We start from the raw sequence: 15,549 nt of genomic DNA, 5'->3' as shown, positions 1-15,549 counted from the left end.
ACAAATAATGATGAATATTGGAGGGGATGTGGGAAAACTGGGACACTAATGCATTGTTGGTGGAGTTGTGACAGAATCCAGCCATTCTGGAGAGCAATTTGGAACTATGCCCAAAAAGTTATCAAACTCTGCATACCCTTTGACTCAGCATTGCTACTACTGGGCTTATATCCCAAAGAAATACTAAAGAGGGGAAAGGGACCTGTATGTTTGTGGCAGCTCTTTTGGCAGTGGCTAGAAACTGGAAGATAAATGGATGTTCATCAATTGCAGAATGGGTGGGTAAATTATGGTATATGAATGTAATGGAATATTATTGCTCTGTGAGAAATGACTAGCAGGATGAATTCAGAGAGGTTTGGAGAGACTTACATCAACTGATGCTGAGTGAAATGAGCAGAACCAGAAGATCATTGTACGCTTCAACAACAATACTGTATGAAGATGTATTCTGATGGAAGTGGATATCTTCAACATAAAGAAGATCTAACTCACTTCCAGTTGATCAATGATGGACAGAAACAGCTACACCCAGAGAAGGAACACTGGGAAATGAATGTAAAGTGTTAGCACTATTGTCTTTCTACCCAGGTTACTTATACCTTCGGAATCCAATTCTTAACGTGCAACAAGAAAATTGGATTTACACACATATATTTTATCTAGGTTATAGTGTAACACATGTAAAATGTATGGGATTGCCTGTCATCTAGGGGAGGGAGTAGAGGGAGGGAGGGGAAAATTTGGAAAAATGAATACAAGGGATAATGTTATAAAAAATTACTCATGTATATGTACTGTCAAAAAATTTTTATAATTATAAAATTAATTTTAAAAAGGTGCACTTTACATTGGCACAGCCTGGAGGAAATCAAGGGCTACCAGATTAAAAAAAAATTACTTCCACATTAGAAGAGATCTAGGAAAACATACAAAATTGGAGTCCAATTTTAACTGATTCAACTAATTTAGAAAACAATACTTGAAAACTTACTAAATTCTTTATGTCTTTTGACCACTACTGGCCACTTTCTTCAAAGATATCAAAAACAGAAGACATGGCCCTATAATTATTATCTATGGCAGCACTGTTTGTGGTAGCAGGAAACTGAGAAATCATTTCATTGTCATTGAAAGAATAATCCATGTGGGGTCAGATCACTTGGGTCCTCAGATTAATGCTTAAGAAGTCAGAAAAATCATGGAAAACACCAAAAGACATCAGAACTCAGATTGATGCCATGACAAATATTGCATGAAAATGCCTCAGGGGAAGTGGTGAACCACAGAAGGAGGCTTATGCTATTACGTATGGTCAAAGTATTGATTTATTTTGTTTAATTGTCCTGTGTTACCATGAAGAATCTATTTGTTGGAAATGGGAGAAAGTATTGGGAAATGGCAGTGATTTTTGATTGTCCTATATGATATTACATTTCAAACAAAAAAGTGAGCTAAGTGTTTCCTCCATTCTATAATAAATAAATGATAGGAGGGCTCAGTGAAGGTGCCCAAATAGATATTAGCCTATTGATTTGATGTGTGGAAAGGAGAGTTAACATAAGATTTTATTTTGTATATTTTATTCTATCTATATGAGAATTTTAAGGACACATACACATATATAACACATGCATATATGTGTGTATATAAACATACATATATCTTTTATGTATATATTACATTTCCATGTTTTTTAATGTAGATGTGAACTCTCTACTTGCCTGTATTTAGGTCTCAGGAATATTGATCAGCTTGTTAAGTTTCTCTCTTTCTTCTATACCAGGATAGAGAATTTTTTGCAAAATAACTTAAGAATTTTTTTTATTATTAAATACTGTTTGTTTTCTTCTTGTTAACTCAGAACTGTGATCTAAGGAAATCTAAGGAAAAGGGAAGAAAAGAATTAGAGTTAGATTACAGTACCAGGAGCATTTCTTTTCCTTATTCGATCAGATTTGGAATAATTGGCTCTGAGCCTCCAATCAACCTCTCTGCAGCAACCTCTATGCAGAAAAGGTCACAACTGGACCTTTTGCAATTCATCTTCCTTTGGTTTCCCTAATTTGTTTTTTTCTGCCTACCATATGCTTCTTGCTTCTACCTTTTCTTCTTCCTGCATTCTGAATATTGCAGAAAGTCTATATTCAGATCTCTACTATATCCCAGATAGCTCTTTCCTCTCTTCTGTTCCCAGTACTTCTAGACCAATCAAGGCTTTCAAATCACAAAACCTAAATAGATTCCCTGCTTCTACCTCTATCCACCATACCCTGCTTCTCATCGGCAAAGTAGAATTTAATTATGTTTTCTCTTTCACTGGACCCCACCCCCCAAAAAAGTCCAGGAATATTTTATTCACTTCTCACTGCCTACAAAGAGAAAGAAAAAGGAGTAGTATATCTGGAGTGAAAGAGCCTTTAGACCTGGTGGCAGATAAATCAATAATTCAAGCTTCAGTTTTCTCATCTACACAAAAGAATGGAAATAGATGACTTTTAAATTTTTTTACATTTCTTTATCTATGGTAATATTATGACCAAATTTCTTAACTTGCTGGTAAAGGCCCTAAATAATTTATAAGCAACCTAATTTTTCCAGCTTTTCCAATCAGAGTGAACAACCACTCTCTCATTCTCCAACCCCCATGACTTTGCTCACTAACTGGTATCCCCTACCCAACCTCTTAGCAGCTGATATCCTCCCTCACTTTCCTCCTCAACCATGATGACTTCTTTCTCCACCATTCTACTTCTGTTTGGAGTTTCCCTTCCTCAGTCCTCATTCCTCCTTTCCTTCTGTTATACTATAGTTTTACCATATTATGCAATTTATCAATTATATTTTATATTCCCTTATTATCTTTATTATTTATTTATTTATTTAATTTTGGGCAAGGCATTTGGGTTAATAACTTGCCCAGGATCACAAAGCTAGCAAGTTTTAAGTGTCAGAGGTCAGATCTGAATTCAGGTCCTCCTAACTTTCAGGCCAGTGATCTATCCAATGCACCATCTACTTGGCCCACATTCTTTCATTTTTAAAATAATGGGATTTTAAAATGGATGACCACTAAAATCTCTCCCAGTTCCAGATATATGATCCCAATGGGTCAAACAGCCAGACTATGTCAACAGGCAGAATTAGAACTCAGTTTATGACTCCAAAGGCTGATCTTTACTCATGATGCCATGCTTACCTTTCAACATTTGAACTAATTCCTAAATTTCATATTTATTAAATGTCCACTACTCTGTGTGAGGCAACTAGGTGGATAGACTAGACACATCTTCTTGAGTTCAAACTTGACTTCAGATATTAAATAGTTGTATGGTGTTGGGCAAATCACTTAATCTTGTTTTCCTCTGTTCCTCATCTGGAAAACTAGCTGCAGAATTAAGAGGCAAACCACTCCAGGATCTAAGCAAACTCAAATGGCATCACAGAGTCAGACGTGAAAAATCAGAAATGTTTGAACAATAACACATTATGATAGATTGTTATAGGATACAAATATAGTTTGATACTTTTAAGTCATTTAAAAGTCTTTGGGATTTCTCCTTAACAAACTGTTATACATTTAAGAATACAAACATAAGGGAGCCTAAAATCCTTTGGTCTACACTGATGTATAGAAAACACAGGAGAGAAATTTCCCTGCCAACACTAATACTAATGATAATGATTATAATAATCATATAATAGCTAGCAAATATTAACTCACAAAATTCCCTAATCCTATTATTAATTCTCATTTTATAGATGACAAACCAAGTGAAGAGACATGGCCAAGATCACACAATTAAGTAAGCATTAGAAATTGGATGGAAACCTGGGTCTTCCAGACTCCCCATTCCAACATTTTCCACTGTAACCTAGTTGGTGTTTGAGTTTGGCACTTTCTACACCAGCTCATAAATTTCAGAGCCAAGTCTTTACTCAGGTTTTCCCATATCAGGAACCAGATCTATATCCACTGAGCCCTTCTATTCTCCCTCATCATCAGCCTCCCCCTCCCCCTTGCCTACAGATCAATATGTACCATTACTTATAAAGATCTAGTATAAAAATCTCTGAAGACTAATGTTAATTTTCCCACAAGATTGGAGTAAAGTATTCCACTTAACTGGAGTAACAAAATATAACAATTTCAAGTCACCAAGAAAAGAAAATTATTTTTAAAAATGCTTTCAAGTATCATTTATACTCATTCAATGATGCATTTATTACCAATTTCAAGATTCTAGGCTCAGCCCTGGTAGAAGACACCCTCCTCTCCAAATCCTCCAGTTCTTCCTTTTAGGATTTTGCATTCTCCTTGGGTGTTATAACATGTAAATGATTAAATTGGCCTACATGATTTTTGTGAGTGGAGAATATGTTAATATATTGGAAAAAAGGAGAGAGATTGAGTTCTATTTATAGTGACTCTCAGTGTATCAATTCACAATTAACTGTAGAATTTAGAATGGACCTAGCAAGAGTCTTAGAATGGACCTAGCAAGAGTCTTAGCTCTTTCAGTGACCATATTTTCAAGGGCCAAGAACGTGGCACTGTGTACTAGGGTAGAAGTTGAGGGGAAATTTGAACTAGTAAAAGTTTTCCATAATTGACTCAAGAACTAATCCCTAACAGTAGGAATGAAGTTTAAATTCAACTAAACCACAGGAATACCATATACATATTTCTTAAAATACCCAGAAATAACTAACTGAATTTCTGGCAGAGTTTGAGGACAAAGAGCACGTTCACTTCCTAAAGGCATCCAATTTCCTTTCCTCTGGTGCTGGATTATTGGCCATCTTCCTTGGAGAGTCAAAAATCAGATCCAAATAGTAGAAAGCAAAGAAAGAGCCCTGAGACTTGGGCATTTATACTGTCCCTCAGAGTTTCAAGGAGTCCTATCTCTTTTTGTTTTCTGGAGAAGCTCTCAGAATTTATGTAGGGTATCTCCTACAAAGGACTAAGTTTATGAAATGAACTAAAACCAAGGTTGGCAAGGGAGACCTCTAATCTTAGTACTCAGGAAAAGTAGGTGTTAACTTAAGGAAAAGTAGGTGTTAACTTAGATTTTGGTTGTGGTGGGGGCAAGGGCTACCTGAGAGAAAGTTGACATGGGGCAACTAGATGACCAAGTAGATAAAGGGCAGGACTTTGAATCAGGAAGACACATCTTTCTGTCTTTAAATCTGGCCTCACACTAGTTTTGTGGTTCTGAGTGAATCACTATCTTGTTTGCCTCAGTTTCCTCATCTGTAAAACGAACTTGAGAAAGAAATGGCACATCACTCAAGCATTTGCCAAGAAAACCCCAAATAGGGATTGAGGAGTCAAACATAACTAAATAGTTTGATTCCATTTTGAGCATAAATTTAAGTTGCTTTCCAAAAGGATTGGATCAGTTCATAACTCCACCAATAGTGTATTAGTGTCCAAATTTTACCATGTCTCCAATGTCATTTCCAAAATTGCAATACCAGCTCCAAAGGATTGTGTAATTGAACTCAAAAGTCTCAATCTCAGCTTGAATCTCCTATCTTTCATTTAATCTATCATGCATCCACCTCAATTCAATAAACTCCTAAGACTTCTCCCAATTCCAAAAGGTCTTCTCTCTAAGATAAAAGACTTATTTAAGTCTGATAATAGGATAGCAATAAAGTACTAAAAAAGTAACTTATCTTATTCTTTATAAAGAACCAATTTAAAGTTTTTATTTTATTTTATTTTTTTTAAATCTTACCTACTTTATCTCAGGCAGTTCTCACAACAACTTGGAGGTACTAGGCAGGTACTATAGATTTTGTGATTTTAAACACAACTAGTGATTTCACTAGGTTAGGGAACTTAGACAGAGTACCTTCCCTGTCCCCAAGCAGTTGGATATCTTCTTTGCTTTTCTTAGCAATACAATATTCCAAGACAATTCCAATAGTTTTGTAATGGAAAAGGCTATCTACATCCAGAGAAAAGAGTGATCAATGAAGTCTGAATACACATATTAAAGTATATGATTTTCATTTTCTTTATTTTTACATTGCTTTCCTTTTAAAAATTAATTTCTTGGTAAACTTTCTTCTTTCACAACACAATATTCTTTACAGCAAATCTATACAGCAATGTCCCAGCTTGAAGAGGAAGCTGGAATACCAATTGATAAATTGACAAGTTTGCAGTCCAGTTGCAGGAGCCACAGGGTTTCACTATTCCGTGGTTAACCCATTCAGACACAAACTTTACATTCCCCTTGAGCTCCGTGTATTTGATCTTTGGGGCCCAGGGATTAATTGCTGTTTTGATAAGTTGGAAAGTTTGGGAATAATTGAGAGTGTCAGATTGGAGATACAAGTGGGAAGCCCTGCCCCTTTCTCTGCATTGTCCTCTCCAGCCATTTTATCCTCTTTTTCCTTGCAGGGATTCCTTCCTTTTGAATTTGCTCCAATTTAGGAATAATAAAGCTCTGGAATTGTTTTGTTGTGTCAGTAAAAAAGGAAATTGTCATATCAGTTAGTATAGATAAGACACTAATTTTCTGATTACACTGATTTTTCACTGATTACACTGATTTTTCTCCAATAATTATTTTTTTTTTCACTCGTGTCTTGGGAAAGCCACATACAATTGTTCCATAAGTGGGAGGACCTTATTGTGATATTGTTGGAAGGGTCAACATTGGGGATTTTTTTTTTTCTGTTTTTGTTTTTGCACAAAAAGCTGATTTTATTCAAGGGCGTGGACAAGTATTGAAATAAAAGCACAAAAAAAATCCCTCAGTTTAATAACAATGAATAAAAATCCTAATGGAAACTCAGATGGGAGCAGGGAGGGGTTTGAGGGACACTCTGGGGGGCACAATGCCTCCACCAAATATTTCTGTTGCTATTAACTCAGGGGCAGTAGAATGGGCAGTGATTATCCTGCTGGATAGTCCTGACTTCCCACCCCACTCAAGGAAGCTAAAGTAAGAGGGGGGGAGGGCATTGGATAGTGCAGTGGATAGAGCATTGTTCCTGAATTTAGAAGGACCTAAGTTCAAAGACCGCCTCAGACACTTAACACTTCTACCTGTGTGACGCTGGGCAAGTCACTTAACCCCAATTGCCTCAAAACACACAAAAAAAGCAGGAAGGGAGCTCACTTCCTCTGGGGCATGGTGAGCTTTTGGATCTTGTCTAGTAAGTCAGAGATGAAGGAAGGCCTCAAGGGGGTTTATAAAAATCAACCAACAGTTCCTTGATAAGAGCAGCCTGGGTGCTGGTTGTCACTCACTTTCCAGGTTTAAGAACTTAAGGGCTAATGTAGATTGCTCTCCAATTCTGGGGTTTCTTCTTCCTGGCAAATGTACAGGCCAGTGAGCTGCTCCAGGATCCACTCTTTCAAGTTAAACCACTACTACAGTTCCTTGCCATCATACTTCACCATGACCTTTCCTCTCATGCCCAGAAGTCTCTGGAAAAGATGCTGGGACTGGAACCAACCCCCACAAGCGCTCATCCTGGAGACCCAGAATCTCTGCTTTTTATGAGGGCCACTATCTGCCATCTGCCTCAAATTTGTTTTTCAAAAATTTTGTCACAGACCAAGAAATAAGTAACTCTTGCCTTATTAGAAAAGAAAATGCCAAAAGACCTAAATGAGTATAGAACTAATTTGTTAACCAAAATTTTTTTTGTCTTGATCTCTAAATGAGTTGCTGGAGCCACACAGAGCAGAGATAAGTTTTAGAGATCAAGTAGCAGTTTAATTACTTTCAGAGTGAGGAATAAATATAGTTTGCAAATTACAAATTCTCCTGGGCAGGAGACCTCTTCCTGTTGCAGGAAAAGTAGAGATTTTATACACAAATTATAAATGGGAAGTGAAGGGAGAGATAGATTATGATACAACCATTTTCAGGGCCTTACTACTTTCCCATGACAAGTTCCTGAATCTAGAATTATAAGGGGATTCTCCAGTCCTTTGGGAATAGTTCCTATGTAATTTTTCAAATCTTGGGGATCATTACTTGGTGGGTGGATAGAGCCAGAGTTCTGTGATGGGAACAAGTTCTACAATCTTTGATTTATTTCACTTAACAAACACAGGAGAGCATTGTCAAGGATTGATCGATCATTTCAAGCTGCATTGTACACCTCTGACTCCCAAGCTAGTGGAGGCAGCTCTGAAAAATCTAAAGTATTAGTATATTCATTATAATCTCAACTTGATTATTATGAAAATCATTGTAATTTATATCAAACTTCAGCCAGGAAGGTGCACAAATGATTTATCTGCTTTTTAATTTGATATATGGAGAAAAGAAACAATATAGGCTACTTTAATGTAATTTGTGAGAGAGCATGGGAGACATTTATATCTTCATATAGTTCTTCTCTTTCTCCTTTCTCGGGATAAATTGATTTTTTGAACTTAGTTGATTATAATCTCAGTTACTCTTTCTTTAATTTTGTATGTTTCCTTACTGTGAAGTAGAAAACTGTTCTAAGAGAAAGGGAAAAGGCTTTAGAGAGTTACTTTGTAAAAACAACCAAATTTCTCTACTTTGTGAGACTGGCTACACTGTAGTAGTTGCTACTCTTGTATCTGCTTCAACCCTCCACCCCCTGGTTTCTCTCACGTGGTTTTCCTCTACATCTAGCTAGGGCTGTTATCTTTTCTTCATTCTCTATTTTCACTATGTGTAATCCAGAAGGTCTGTCTTCAGGTCCCTTCAGTATTCTGTTTCTTGGATCTTTGTCTTAATATCCCAATAATCTAGCAAAGTTTCCTATACACAATAGTTGGTACTTATTAAAATGAATAGGCCTTTATGTGGCTAAAAGACTCCCATGATGTATTTATCTGTGTGCTATCTACAATTTAGTCCAGAGAAGGAGTTTCCTGAGAAGAGTCTGCAGAATTGAAAAACCTGCTGCAAATGTTGAGAGGCAACTGCCCCTGGAGATGGGAGGAAGGGTCAATTCCTGCCCCTAACTCTAGGCTGAGTGGGCAGATCCCTCCACTGATTAAATCACAAGGCAACCTACACAATTACAGTCAATTAAAGTACTTCTCCCAGGAGAAGGGGCAGCTACGTGGGGAAGTGGATAGAGCACCAGCCCTGAATTCAGGAGGACCCAAGTTCAAATGTGATCTCAGACACTTAACCCCAGCCTCAGGGGAAAAAAATAATATAGTACTTCTCCCAGGAGATCTAGGCTGATTTTCCTAGAGCTCTGAAGATTCAAACACTGACTCAGGCTCACACAGCTAGACTTTGTTGTGGGCAGGACCTGTCCCTAGGTCTTCTAATTCTAAGGACAGACCAAGGTTGAACTACCTTTCAACACTTGCCCTAGATCTTAAGGGAAGGGAATAAATATTTCTATGGTGCCTACTGTAAGTTAGGCACTGTGCTAATTGACAAATTTTATTTCATTTGATCCTCTAGCTACCTTATTAGGTACTTCCCTTACTTTCTGCTTTTTACAGTGAAGGAAACTGAGATAAGCAAATGTTAAGTGATTTTTTCAGGATGACACAACTGCTCAGTGTTCAAGGCTGGATTTCCACTTCACTTCTTCCTGAGACAAGGTCTAATACTCTCTCCCCTCTACTACCTACTTTCCTGGTACCATGCCATCTGTAATTCAAATGAATAAAACTCTTCCTTATAAGCTACATAATGAAAACTTTGGAATTTATTCTTATCAAACTAAGAGAGAGACAGAGAGACAGAGACAGAAACAGAGACAGGGAGAGCAAAAGGAAGAAGAGAGAAGAGAGAAAAAGAAAAGAGAGGAGAAAGAAAGGGAGGGCAGTATTTTAACCCATTTTTTCCCTAGTTGAGGGACCAGTTCTCTGTCCACTGTGTCTTGCTGCCCTTTATTTTTCTGCAATGATATGAATGGTTATCTTACTTCCTGATCTGCTATTAAATCTTTGAAAAACAAAATTGCTCCATCTCACAAGATCACAAGCTTATATACTGTAGTAGTATTTTGGTATAGTAGTAAGAAAACATCTAAGTTTCATCTATCAATTTTAATGGCTATTTTCATAAATTCATTTATTTAACATTCTTTTTTTTTTTTAAATTTTGAGGTTCAATTTTTCTTTTTCCCTCTAGAACATTTCCTCTCATTGAGAAAGTTACCAATATTACACCTTATATGACTATTTTAATAATTTTAAAAAATAATTTAAAAGTTATCAACAATTACTGACTCTAAGTTTTCTGATCTAAACCCTAAATATAAGAAGCAAGCACATCTTTAATAAGTAAAAAAAATCCCCCCATCTCAATCAGACTTCTCTCCTCTATTAAAGTTTCAGAGGATTCCAGTTGGAAAAGGAAAGATTAGAAATGGCTTGGGCACAGGAAGAGAGGGAAAAAAAAAAGTAGAACTCATTTTGTGTGACTCCTAATGAGACTGCTGATGCATCTGAGTGAGACTGATAAAAGTTTAATCTAAAAGAATAGAGATAAAAGCTTAATCTAAGAAAGATTTCCGAGTTGCAAAAGTGTTCATTTGAGATTAGATAACATAACTTTGTAGAAGAACTATCCTTGGAGGAGGAAAGTGTGAGCCTTTATTGCACTCTGGAACTTTCAAAACAGGGTGAAGGTGATTCAAGGTTGAAGAATGCTTGGGACCAAAGGAAGGAAAGAGAATGGATTCAAGGGATTGAATGGTAGAGGAGTATTTATAGTAGAAATGACTAAAATAGAAGTTCTAAGAGAGGAAATTGAGGGCTGTGGAGGACAATGATGGTTTTAATGAGGGAAAATCAATAATTTTCAATGCAGATGGACACAAAGCAGAATTGAACAAGTTTAGAGGGTTGATTTTCACAGTTCAAAATTGTGGAGAAAGAACAGTTGTGTATATTTGTAAAAATGAACTGGAGGCTGAGAGGTGAAGCACCAGGTCCTGGGATTCAAGGGTAATGAGCCTGGAAGCCAGTGTGTCTGAAAGTATAGTGAGTGAAGTGGCAGATCTTAGGGTAGAGAAGAAGATAATTGTAAATCAAGGATTGAACTTCTTGATGAAGGAGACAGAATGTCTAAGAGGTCATTAAATCTATTTTGTTGGTCTTTTTGCTTGTTTTCAAAAAAGATCTCAAAGATAGAACACAGATTTAGGATCCAGAAAGATGCAGGGAACCTCTAAGGAGGAGAGTTTGCTAAGGGAAAAGGAAAAAAGGAAGCCCTCACACTGGGGGATAAATATCAAATATGGTTCATATCAATCATCTGACCTATTGAATGTCTTCAGGATGTGTTGCTGATCATCTATTCCATTCTGTTAGGATTACTAAGTGAGAACTCAGGTTGTCTGGACAGTGACAAGGTGAGAATTCAGGTTTTCTGGACAATTACAAGGTGAGAACTCAGGTTGACTTGATAGAGGGGGCAAGCTCATTGGCTGGGGTGGTTCTTCCCAGAAGCCCTTGCATTATCCCACGCCCATTCTCTGGGAGGATAAAAAGAGACAGCACTGGGCGCAGAGGGCAGATCGGCCTGGAGAAGGATAAGAGCTGGAGGAGATTCAGAGCCAGGATTCAAGAAGGAAGATCTGCATTGCATCAGGCTTGACGGGGCTCCCTGCAGGAAGGGAAGTCACTTCTCTGGACAAGAGTTAACAGCAACTGCCTGGAGACAACGGTTCGTTACAGGAAGAAGAATCTGTCGGAGAGAAGACACAGCAGATCTCTTCCCAGAGAGTGATCCGGCAGCTTCTAGAGACAACAGCTCGCTACATTTTGGCGCCCAACGTGGGGCAAGGAGTTTTGCTTATCCTGACAAGAGGAGCTAGACCAGACCTTCGCAATTTGGCACCCGAACAGGGACAGACACAGTCCTGATTCCAGTAGAAAAGCCTCCCATCCAGATCTCAGTCTCTCTGACCCAGAATCGTGAGTAAAGAGGAAACTTTGTTAAAGATTAAGTGAGTGTGCTAATAGATAAATAAGGAACTTAACTTGTTAAGGCCAAACCAGGAATCTCTTATAGTGAAATGGGGCAAACACCTTCTGTTCAAGGAAAATGTTTAGAGAGCATCATCAAGGTTATGAAAAGCCAAGGATTGATTATAATTTTGGAAGAGATTACTGAACTTTTAAGAACTGTGAAGGTTATATGTCCTTGTTTCTCTCTGGAAAAAGAATTGGATCCAGATGAGTGGAAATTAGTAGGAGAGCAATTAGGTGAACACTACAATTGCCTTTGTGACATTTTACCCTTTGGTTCCAGACCAAACTCAGTTTCCAAAGATATAATTCATACCTACAATTTAATCCAAATGGCTTTAAAAAATGTTATTCTAAAGGAAGAGATGAAGGAGCAAAATGGGGAGGTGTCAACTAAACTAGGTGAAAAGGATGAATCAGATAACAATGAAGTTAAGTACAATTCTGAGCAACAGCAACAGGAGCACCTCCCATCTCCTCCCTCAATTAACCCTTCAGGGGTGGAGCAAGAAGGAGAGGAAGAGGCAGAAACACAAACAGAATTGTCTGTGAAGCAGTCTAAGCCTATGACAAGATTAGAAAAAGCATTGGTTAAAGCTAAGAGAGAAGGACAGGATATAAGTGATTTTATACATGCTTATCCTGTGATTGAAAATACTGACTCTGTAGGTAAAAAAAGGAGAAGATATGCACCCTTAGATTTGAATAAAATTAAGGATTTGAAAAAAGGTTGTACCCTTTATGGGGCTACATCAGCTTATGTCAAAATGTTACTAGATGGTTTGTCTTATGAAGTCCTAACTCCGAATGATTGGAAATCCATAGCAAGGACATGTCTGGAACCTGGAGAAAATTTATTATGGCTTGCGGAATTTCATGAATTATGTAAAATTCAAGTCAGATGCAATTTGGAAATAGGAGTTAACACACAATTCACTTTTGAGCACTTAGCTGGTGAAGGTCAATATGGAGAGAATTCGGAACAGATTAATTATACCATGACAATATATGAACAAATTGCTAAGGCTGCAATAAAAGCTTGGGGTGTCCTTCCTGGACAGAAAGATCGTGGAGAGGCTTTCACTAAAATACAGCAAGGTCCCAATGAACCTTTTGCAGATTTTGTGGGACGTTTACAAACTGCTGTCAAAAGAACTATTGGAGAAAATTCAGCTACAGAAATAATGACCAGACATCTGGCTAAGGAAAATGCCAATGAGATTTGCAAAAGAATTATATGGGGATTAGACAAAGATGCTCCTTTAGAGGAGATCATAAGACGCTGTGCTACAGTGGGAACAAATGCTTTTTACACCCGGACAATGATGAATGTGGAAAGACAGGGTCCCTCCTGGCAAGGGCCTTCTAGAGAAACTCGGCGATGTTTTCAATGTGGAAAAATTGGGCATCTAAGAGCTCAGTGTAGATTTGGAGATACAGTGAAAAGACAGGGTGAGAGAAGACCTAAAACCCCATGTCCAAAATGCAACAGAGGATTCCATTGGGCATCAGAGTGTAGAATAATTCAGGGAAATGGGATGAGGGGCCCAGGTTCAGGGCCCCAGGCAAAAAAGACGTGGGGTATGATGGCAGCTAATGCTACACCCAAAGAACCTTTAGAAGGCCAGGACTCTGATTTAATCAACCAGCAGAAAAGCAATCACATGGCAGAAAGGGATTACCCAATCAGTCAGTCAAAAGGCAATCAGATTGCAAAAATGGATTACACTTGGGGAGAATACAGGCCTTTTAAACCAACAGGGCTGTGCCCAGTGCAAACAACTCCAATGTAATTGTCAGATGATGAGAAGAGATTTAGAAAGTGATAAATAGAAGGAAATTAGATAGGTTAACTGCCTGGGAGAGAGGGTTTGCTTGTATTTCTTCAGCAGGAGAAGGAATCAGATGGGTGCCAACGAGTCATATTCGCCTTGTCCATCAGAGAGAGACAGAAAAAGAGAAAGACCTCAAAATAAAGGTGAAGATTTAAGAAACATCTGACACTGAAAGAGCATTGATAATAAGAAGACTGTTAAAGAACTTTAAAACCAGCAGGAATCATTGGACTTCCTCACACAAGATGAGACTAATGGACAATGGACTTATGGACATTTATAAATTTTCAATTTATGATTATGTTATATACTTCTAGCATGTGTTATGTTACTATGTTACTATATGCTTATGTAATTTATGTAATTATCTGTGATACTTCCCATATTGATGGATTTATGTTTCAAGGTCATTTATGTAATTATCTGTAATACTTCCCATATTGATGGATTTATGTTTCAAGGTCATGACTGTCCTATGTTCTAAATCAAAAGAAAGGGGGAGATGTTAGGATTACTAAGTGAGAACTCAGGTTGTCTGGACAGTGACAAGGTGAGAATTCAGGTTTTCTGGACAATTACAAGGTGAGAACTCAGGTTGACTTGATAGAGGGGGCAAGCTCATTGGCTGGGGTGGTTCTTCCCAGAAGCCCTTGCATTATCCCACGCCCATTCTCTGGGAGGATAAAAAGAGACAGCACTGGGCGCAGAGGGCAGATCGGCCTGGAGAAGGATAAGAGCTGGAGGAGATTCAGAGCCAGGATTCAAGAAGGAAGATCTGCATTGCATCAGGCTTGACGGGGCTCCCTGCAGGAAGGGAAGTCACTTCTCTGGACAAGAGTTAACAGCAACTGCCTGGAGACAACGGTTCGTTACAGGAAGAAGAATCTGTCGGAGAGAAGACACAGCAGATCTTTTCCCAGAGAGTGATCCGGCAGCTTCTAGAGACGACAGCTCGTTACACATTCAAGTGTGATATAGTGGAAAGGGTACTGGGATTAGAGTCAGCTGATCTGCCTTGGTTTGAATCTTCACTTTATTTACACATTACTACTGCATTTTGAGCAAATGAACTACTTATCTGAGACTCAGTTTCCTTATGAATAAAAGAAGAGGGTTGAATTAGATGATCTCATGCAGCTCTTAAGTTTGTGATCCTGGGAAATACTTTTAAATGTCTACCTAGCTCAAAGTAGTCGGTTAGGGGAAGAGCACAAAGAAGGACCCACAAGGAGCATACAGACTAGCCATGCCAATTCACATTTAGCATCACATTTTACAAAGAACTTTCCTCCCAACAACTTGGCACAAGGCTAACTTCGTTTTCAAATGAAAAAAACAAAACAAAACTGGATCAAAGAGAGGTTTAGCTGCAGAGTGAACACTGACAGCAGAGGGAAACACAGGAGATCAAAGATGGGGAGCAAGAATTGACTTCCAAGACCTTGCAGAGGGGATGAGAAAACTAAGAGTTAACTATTTGCCCTCCAGCAGCTTTCATTATACTGGAGAGATATGTATACTTATGCATAGATAGTCAAAACAGAGCTTTACAAAGTTTTAGGAAGGACTTTCTAGGGGAAGAAAAAATGGGGAAATCACCAAAGCTAGGTGAGATTTAAGACTCCAGAGACATCAATTCAATATATCAATCTGGAGAAATAGACATCTATGTCTGCTCTCTCTTTCGGCAAAAGGAAGTTGAAATGTCTCAAATATTTCTTAAGAGGTTAAAAAGTATCCTCAAAAGTGGTTTTTTTTTTT

Source organism: Sminthopsis crassicaudata, chromosome 2 (assembly GCF_048593235.1).
Source record: "Sminthopsis crassicaudata isolate SCR6 chromosome 2, ASM4859323v1, whole genome shotgun sequence".
In the NCBI taxonomy this organism is placed as follows: domain Eukaryota; kingdom Metazoa; phylum Chordata; class Mammalia; order Dasyuromorphia; family Dasyuridae; genus Sminthopsis; species Sminthopsis crassicaudata.
Note: the sequence above shows the minus strand (reverse complement) of the source record.